The following is a 7,900-nucleotide window of genomic DNA, read 5'->3' as shown; positions in this document are numbered from 1 at the left end:
TTTTTTTTTTTCTTTTTTTTTGTCTTATCGAATGATTCTATTTATTTGAAATTTTATCAGTACCGATTAAAATTTGATTGGTTTGTGTCGATTTGAAGCGAGGATCGTTGGATTGAAATTAATTGAAAAGGAAAATAGATAGAGATAGAGAGAGAGAGAGAGAGAGAGAGAAAGAAGCTTGTAATTACATATCGTATTTAAATTAATAACTTACATTTGGAAAAGATAAATCGAATTATCAAAATAGGCCAAAAGGCACGCATACACGTACTACGTACACGTAGTTATACGATATAAAAGTGCGATAATGTCAATTGATTCTTAATATGACATTTTTCTTTCGTGTTTTTCGAGTTTTTCGAAAGTGGAAATGAAGCAACGAAAAAAATTAATCAATCGTCAAAATGGTCGTTTGCGTGAGACCTTCTTGTTTTCATATTTAATCGATCGATAGAGGAGCGAATGTCGTTGGTAGGAAGGTAATCGATCGTTCGTACAGAAATGTCTGCAATTCGATGAGAATGAGAGATAGATAGATAGATAGATAGATAGATAGATAGATAGATAGATAGATAGATAGATAGGTAGGTAGAGTGTGAGAGAGACAAACGTCGAAGCATTAGCCGGATCATTGCAGTTGCAATCGAGCGAATCCTCCTCGTTCTCATTATCGGTTGACATTTCTCTGTACTGTCGACTTGATCCGAGTTAAGTGTGACGGTTAATTAATGGATGATGATCATCGTTGACGATCTTGGCATTTGATTTAAATGAGACACGTGGAAACTTGTTACTATACACGTATGTTACATATGTATGTCGATCGTAATGAATTTAAAGACATTTTTCTTTCTTCCTCTATATTTTTCTTTTCTTTCCTTTTTCTTCTTCTTTTCTTTTTTTTTTTTTTTAATTTTTCTTTTTACTTTTATTTTTCTCTTCTTTTCTAAAGATTCCTTGACAAAACTCGAGATTCGTTTACGTTGGGAAATTTTACGCGTAGAAAAGAAAAAAAGAGAATATAAATCCAAATATCGATATTCCTCGTGTATAGGCAAATGTCGATCTATCGACGGAAGTCTCCCTCGCGAAAACTTCCGTTGAATTTATTATCGCATGGGAAAACTTCGGAAGGGATAAAAGTGAAATCTCTCGGGCACATGAAACCCCCTCGTCTCTTTCCCTTCGTTCACCACCTTTTCCCCCCGTCGTATAAATAGGACGGGTTAAGACTCTCTCTCTCTCTCTCTCTCTCTCTCTCTCTTTCTATCTCTCTCTATCTCTGCCCTTTTCGAAGCCACTGCTGAGATTTATTATCGACCATCGGGGGTGTGTTTTGATACTTCTCACGTAATTCGTTACTTCATCAACTTTTTCGTTCTTAATGAATTACATGATGAAGGATGGATTTGTAAGCTTGCGTAACTTCGGTTAGATATATCTACATACATCGAGAATATATATACATATATTTACGTATTTATGTATATATGTATCGTTTTTATTTTTTTCTTGTTTTGTTCTCTTTCCTTTTTTACGTAGAAACCCCATATATTATTTGCAATTACAATTACGAAATTTTATGACGTATAAAATTTTTGCCATTTACTTCTTTTATTTCTATTATTCTCGTACATGTATTCGTGTGTATTCGTGAGAGTTCTTTCCTCTTTTTTATTTTATATTTTTTGGATATCAAATAAGATATTCAATCGCAACATTCGCCGATCTCATGCACGATAATCGAGATATTGCATCATTGCGATTGCCTGAGAATAAGTTGCGCATATGGTCTTGAATCTGTGTGTGAGTGTGTGTGAAAGAGAGAGGGAAAGAGATAGATAGATAGATAGATGGTTAGATCGAAAGAGAGAAAGAGAGAAAGAGAGAAAGAGGATTTCGTGAGAAGGGATGGTTACGTAGTAGGGGTTGCTTGCGCTCGAGTTTGACACAGTCAGGGATCGCCGTTGCCTGGCAACGTTTAAGGGTAGAAGTGCACATAGGCGTAGGACCTATTTGTCCCGATTTATATTTTTCCTAGCTATCATTTCTAGCCAGCTTATATGTATACATATATGCACATACTATGCATATATATATATATATGTATGTATGCATGTTGTATGTAAGTACATAAATATATATATACAATATTTGTGCGTACGTATATGTATTTGTATAGACAGGAAAAGCACGTGAACGATTGAAAAAAAAAAAAAACGTTTCTCGTAATTGAATGACCCCTTGGGGGGTCCAATGGCATTTGGATTATCCTTATTGGCCTTTGTAAAACGGGTCACGTTTCCGTAAATGGAAAATACGTGAAATAATCGTAGAATTCTGATTTCTATCGGAAACATACATACATCTATACATATATGTGTATATATATACAAAAGAAACAATTGCATTATCTATATTGATTATTTGTTATATTAAATCGTATGTATTTTCCTCGACATAATCAAATATATAAGTGTGTACATATATATACACACACACACACACACACATATATATATATATATATATATATATATATATATGCGGATATGAAGTAAAGAGATATTGAAAATTCATTTGTGAAGTAATTCGTATAATAAATAACATCGTTTCTTTTACTCGAATACATTTGAATATGGGAAACATTATTATTTTCCATGCCTTTTTTGTTTCTTTATTTATTTATTTTTCTTTTCTCTTTTTTCTCGTTCTCTCTTTTCTCGCGCATATTAAAATTTGAGTTCCGTTTGTGTCCCTTTGGATGAAGATAAATGCCGAGTGGTTATTTTCCAACGACAGCACGAAGAAGCCTTTTGTAGTCGGCTAAGATGTTATCGATGCTTCTCTCTCTCTCTCTCTCTCTTTCTTTCTTTTTTTCTCTTTATCTTTCTCTCTAGGCATCCAATAAAAAAGTAAAGCTGTCGGTGTCGACACCGTTCGATCGATTTTCCAATCTTCGTTAAAGACACGTGTCATCGTCATCGGTACTTTTCTAGGATCGATGATCCATCTCGTTTAAGAAAAATTAATGTCCCATTTGCATATTGTCGAGAAAGAAAAAGAGAGAGAAATATCGATAAGGAAATTTAACAGATTACGCGATATACAATTTTTCTTTTCAATATGAAAAAGAAAAGGAAGAAGAAAAAAATAAATTAAATTTAATCCATTTGTCTTTTAGATATTTGTTCGATCTCGTTTCCTCCTTCCGGATTATATTTTTATCAGATTGGAGAACAAGAGCGTTTCTCTTATATCCCGTGATATAATAATAATAATAACAATGATAATGATAACAATAATAATAAAAAAAATACTTGAATGCAACATATGTCCGGTTAGAAAAATTCTTTGTGGAGAATATAATGGCATACCACAGAAAATAGTGTAATAGATAAAGAATGACAGAGAAATTACAAAAGACAGATGATATATTTATATATAGATACAATATATATATATATATACACATTGGTGGTTTTCTCTCTTAAAAAGTGCGAGTCCGTTTTTAATCCATTTCTTTCTAAATTTTTTTTCTTTTTTCCACAAATTCGATATTAACTATTCTCTCTCTCTCTCTCTCTCTTTTTTCTTTTTTTTCTTCAGTTTCTTTTTTTTTTTTTTGTTATAGATACAATCCATTCTCTATCGATTTTCCGACTTTAGATCAGCGTAAAAAACGAATAAAAAGTAAAAAGAATTGTACTATTTTATAACATTCACCACTTTGATCGAAGCTTTTGATTACTCGTGGTCGGTGGTACTATACAAAATTCCGGCCAATCGTGTTAAAGGGTTTCATGTATCAACTTTCAAATGTTTGATCCCATACGAAAATTAAAACGATGCCGAGTGTTTTTCTGTCTCTCTCTCTCTTTATATATCTATCTATCTATCTATCTATCTATCTATCTATCTATCTATCTATCTGCCTATCTATCTATTTTTATTTCATTCGCATACCTCTTCATATCAGGTGAATCGAAAAAAATAAAGAAGAAAAAAAAAAGATACGAAAAAAAAAAAAAGAAAAAATACGAAAAAAAAAATATTTATATTCGACTGTACCGCGAGATATCAGTTTTAGTTTCGATGGCAACGATATCTCAGTTTTATAATGGCGAAGTTACATTTTATGTCTCGCTTCAAACAAATTACACATATATAAAGCATGGATAATATACATATGTATATATTACATGTACATATATAAGTTGAAAGACATTACTTATCTATTCTTTCGTTCGCGACTTCGTTAAAACGTTAAAAGAATGTCGAGTTAGCGTAAAATAAGTAGGTGTATATCAGTGACGGAGATTTTCTTATCTACGATAATTTTCTTTCGTTTTTCTTTTTATTCATTTACTTTTCCTTCTTTTTCTTTTTATTAACCATTCGAAGAATATAATTTTACGAGCAACTTAAAATCACATTAAAAATATGACCGTTCTTTCTATCTCTCTTTCTCTTTCGTTTACGTATCTGATATCTTTCTGATGCTTATTTTTTTTTCTTTTCTTTTTTTTTTTTTTTGTAAATCGTGTGTTACATATCAGTCATTATCAAAATGAATTTATATACTGCACGATATTATAACGAGATATCAATTAAATATTGAAATTTAATAATGTCGTTGGAAAGTATCGAAGAAAAAATATCTCTCGTCGTAAAAATTTCTAGATTAACAGACGGATTTTATAGAAATGAAAACATTGCGAAAACGAGACGAATCAGATGTGAAACTTTTGTAATTATAATTTACGATGAATCATGTGGGAATAAATATTTTTGAAAAGTCTTAAGTGAACTTTATTGAATGCAAAAACGAACAGAGTGGTGTCATTGTGGTTTCATCGATAGAAGTGAGAACGGCACGATATCGAACGAAAATTTGTCAATATATATATATATATATATATATATATATATATATTTTTTTTTTGCTTTTGTACTTTTTTGTTTTATTCTATTTCTTTTCATTTTCATCCTCGTTTTCATCCATTCGTTTCTACGTTAAAGCGTACAATTCGTTTGACGACTAAATAAATATACACGTACGTGCTACCAATGTACATATGGATATATGTGTACGTGTATGTGTATATATACATGTGTGTGTACATATATGCGTGTGTGAGATTAACGTACCTATATTTATTTTATTTTGGTTTATAGAACGAACAAACACGGAGATTTGTATGACGTGTATAAAACCATCGGACCGACCTCGATAATTGCGATGACTACCATTCTGTCCTGGATATACATATGTCGTCGAGTACTACGGTCGTCGTACCGAAAGAAAACTCGCCTATACGAGATGAGCAGGACATATCAACGTGAGTAATTACGCTAGGTTCTATTTGAGTAATTAGAAATAATTAGATATGCGAGGCAACGGCGAAAAAAATTAAAACAAATAAAATAGAACGAGCTGTGTCATCTCTCAAGAACTTTGTAATCTCTCTCTCTCTCTCTCTCTCCTCTTTCTCTATTTTTTATTTCTCAGAATATTTTTATTTTTAATATTTTTTTTTTTATTTTTTGTTACGTTGTCATACATAAGTTATATACGTGAATATATATATATATATATATATATATATATATATGTATATATGTTTGAATAGTTTTTCTCTCCTTTTGAAAAAACTCTTGTTAATAGGAAAAAAGAGAGAGAGAGAGAGAGAAAGAGAGAGAGAGAGAGAGAGAAAAACTCTTAGAATACAACTCGCCTGTTATTATTGGCTTTCATATCTTCTTTTTCGTATGATCGTAGTGACAGTTGTATATCGTTAATTATTCATTCGTATTCATTGCTTAATGTTCCGGTTTAATTGGCTTTGCAGATTACGTAAAGCAGATAAACGAGGAGATATACGGCGATGGTGATGTACTAAACGCTATTCCTTCGAGCTTTCTGAAAGGAAAAAAACGGGACATTGAAACGCCAGGATGAAATCGATCGATCGATCGATCGATTAATCGATCTAGAAAGACGCAGCCAACGATCTTCGATCATGAAGAAGGTGTGTTTTTATTTTCTTTTTCTTTTTTTTTTTTTACATAGCAAAACGTAAGAAAAAAAAAATTGTAAGAATTCGTTTATCTAAAATTTTAGGCGCATCAACAAAAAGTGAGATCCGTCCTGTCCGAACCGCAACGTGCCTTACTTTCAACCAACATCAACCGGTCACGAGACGATTCACTTTGCGGAGATGAAACATGCAGCCTGTTTAATTATGATTTTATATATATATATATATATAATTTTTTTTTTTTTTTTATAAAATACACCGAGATAATACATCATCGTAATATTGGAGAACGAAAAAGAAAAATTAAAGAGAAGGAGAGAGTTTAAATGGCAACGAAAACAAGAAAGAAATATGATTATTGGAACGTTGCTGGATCGTTTTTTTTTCTGTTCGAGTGAGTATTCGATATATACATATATACATGTTTATCTATATCTATATATATATATATATTTATTTATTTATATATATAATGAGAATCGATTACAGAACATGTAAGTATGATCGAAGTTTAATAGAATGAAAGTGATCGGTCGTTGGAACAAATGCTATGCCAATTTTCGTTAGATATGTTTGATATTCTTGGTTGTTTTATGAATGATCGACCAGGAATCAAACATATTATTACGACGATTGGTCCGTACAACAAAGTATCGTGTTTCTAAGATCGTTATATGATATTTATATATCTTTCCTAGTGCATATATTATATTTACATATGTAGGATACGTAATATGTAATATGATAATATTACACCTTTATCCAACAGTGTATTTATATGATAATAAATTTGCTTTTTCTTTTTTTTTTTTTTTTTGTTTTTAAATTTCTGACAGATACCATAAGAGGGAAGATTTTAATCGCACGACCAGACACTATCGTTTGTACATAAGGGAATTGATTCAACAGGAGTATATGTACATCTCGATCTCGATCTTGATCTCGATCTCGATAACAACGTCTAACGATTCATTCGATTAGTCGAGGTTAATTATATCGATAGTTTTTTCTCTGATTGGTATTTTAACGAGACAATTTTAATTAATTCTATTATTCTGCGACAAGTATACATTATCAGTTCGCCATACCACCCCTTCGATATATGATCTTTCTCGTGAAAGTAATCATTTATCGTAGGACACTCGTTCGAGATTGTTTTCTTTCTTTTTTTCTTTTCTTTCCTTCCTTTTCAACGTTAGAAAATTTCTTCGAAAGCATAAGATATTATTTGTTGTTTGATGTTATATAACGAAGTTGAATGTTAAAAATTTTATGTTTATTTCGATGTTTAAATTCAATCGAAGATAAATTCGAATAATTCGATCATGTCAAAACGTGAAAATTTGCGTCGAAGTCTTTTGTATAGAAAGAAAGAAAGAAAGAAAGAAAAAAGAAAGAGGATTCATAAAGCATGCACATTACATCGTCAATTGATTTGTGTTAAGTAATTATAAAGTTCTTTCTCTCTTTCTCGTTCTGTCTCTTTCGAATCGATGAAACTCGGCTGATTTATTATTTAAATTGACGGATAAAGCAGGCAAGATAAAAAATTACAAAAAGAATTGGAAATTGAAAGAAGAAAGATATATGTATTCTTTAATGGTGTAGATTCGAGAGATTATTTTAAAAGTTTACATAATGTGTGTGTGTATATATATATGTATATATACATACATAGATACATACACACATATAAACGTATTTACTTGACATTTATACATCTTTCTGCAAAGTGTCCCTTGATAGAAGTAACACGTGCTTTCAATTTTAGCCTTATTACGTTATAAGATAGTCTAATTATATAGAATAGTATATAGGATATATGTTGAGAGACTTTATAGAAAAAGAAAAAGATAAAA

General features: G+C 30.9%; 1 long non-coding RNA gene across 2 annotated transcripts in view; it reads left to right on the top strand.

Moving 5' to 3' along the window:
* The window catches only part of LOC122632561, a 28,656-nt gene extending 20,757 nt beyond the window's left edge, over positions 1-7,899 (top strand). For both annotated transcript variants that reach the window (XR_006327892.1, XR_006327893.1), the window contains exons 3-6: positions 5,179-5,342; positions 5,853-6,032; positions 6,125-6,435; positions 6,878-7,899. This is a non-coding gene — a long non-coding RNA (uncharacterized LOC122632561). The remainder of the gene's footprint in view (positions 1-5,178; positions 5,343-5,852; positions 6,033-6,124; positions 6,436-6,877) is intronic.
* Position 7,900: the final 1 nt, after the last annotated feature.

This window comes from Vespula pensylvanica, chromosome 10 (genome assembly GCF_014466175.1).
Source record: "Vespula pensylvanica isolate Volc-1 chromosome 10, ASM1446617v1, whole genome shotgun sequence".
Lineage (NCBI taxonomy): Eukaryota > Metazoa > Arthropoda > Insecta > Hymenoptera > Vespidae > Vespula > Vespula pensylvanica.
This window is presented reverse-complemented; position numbering and strand designations above follow the sequence as displayed.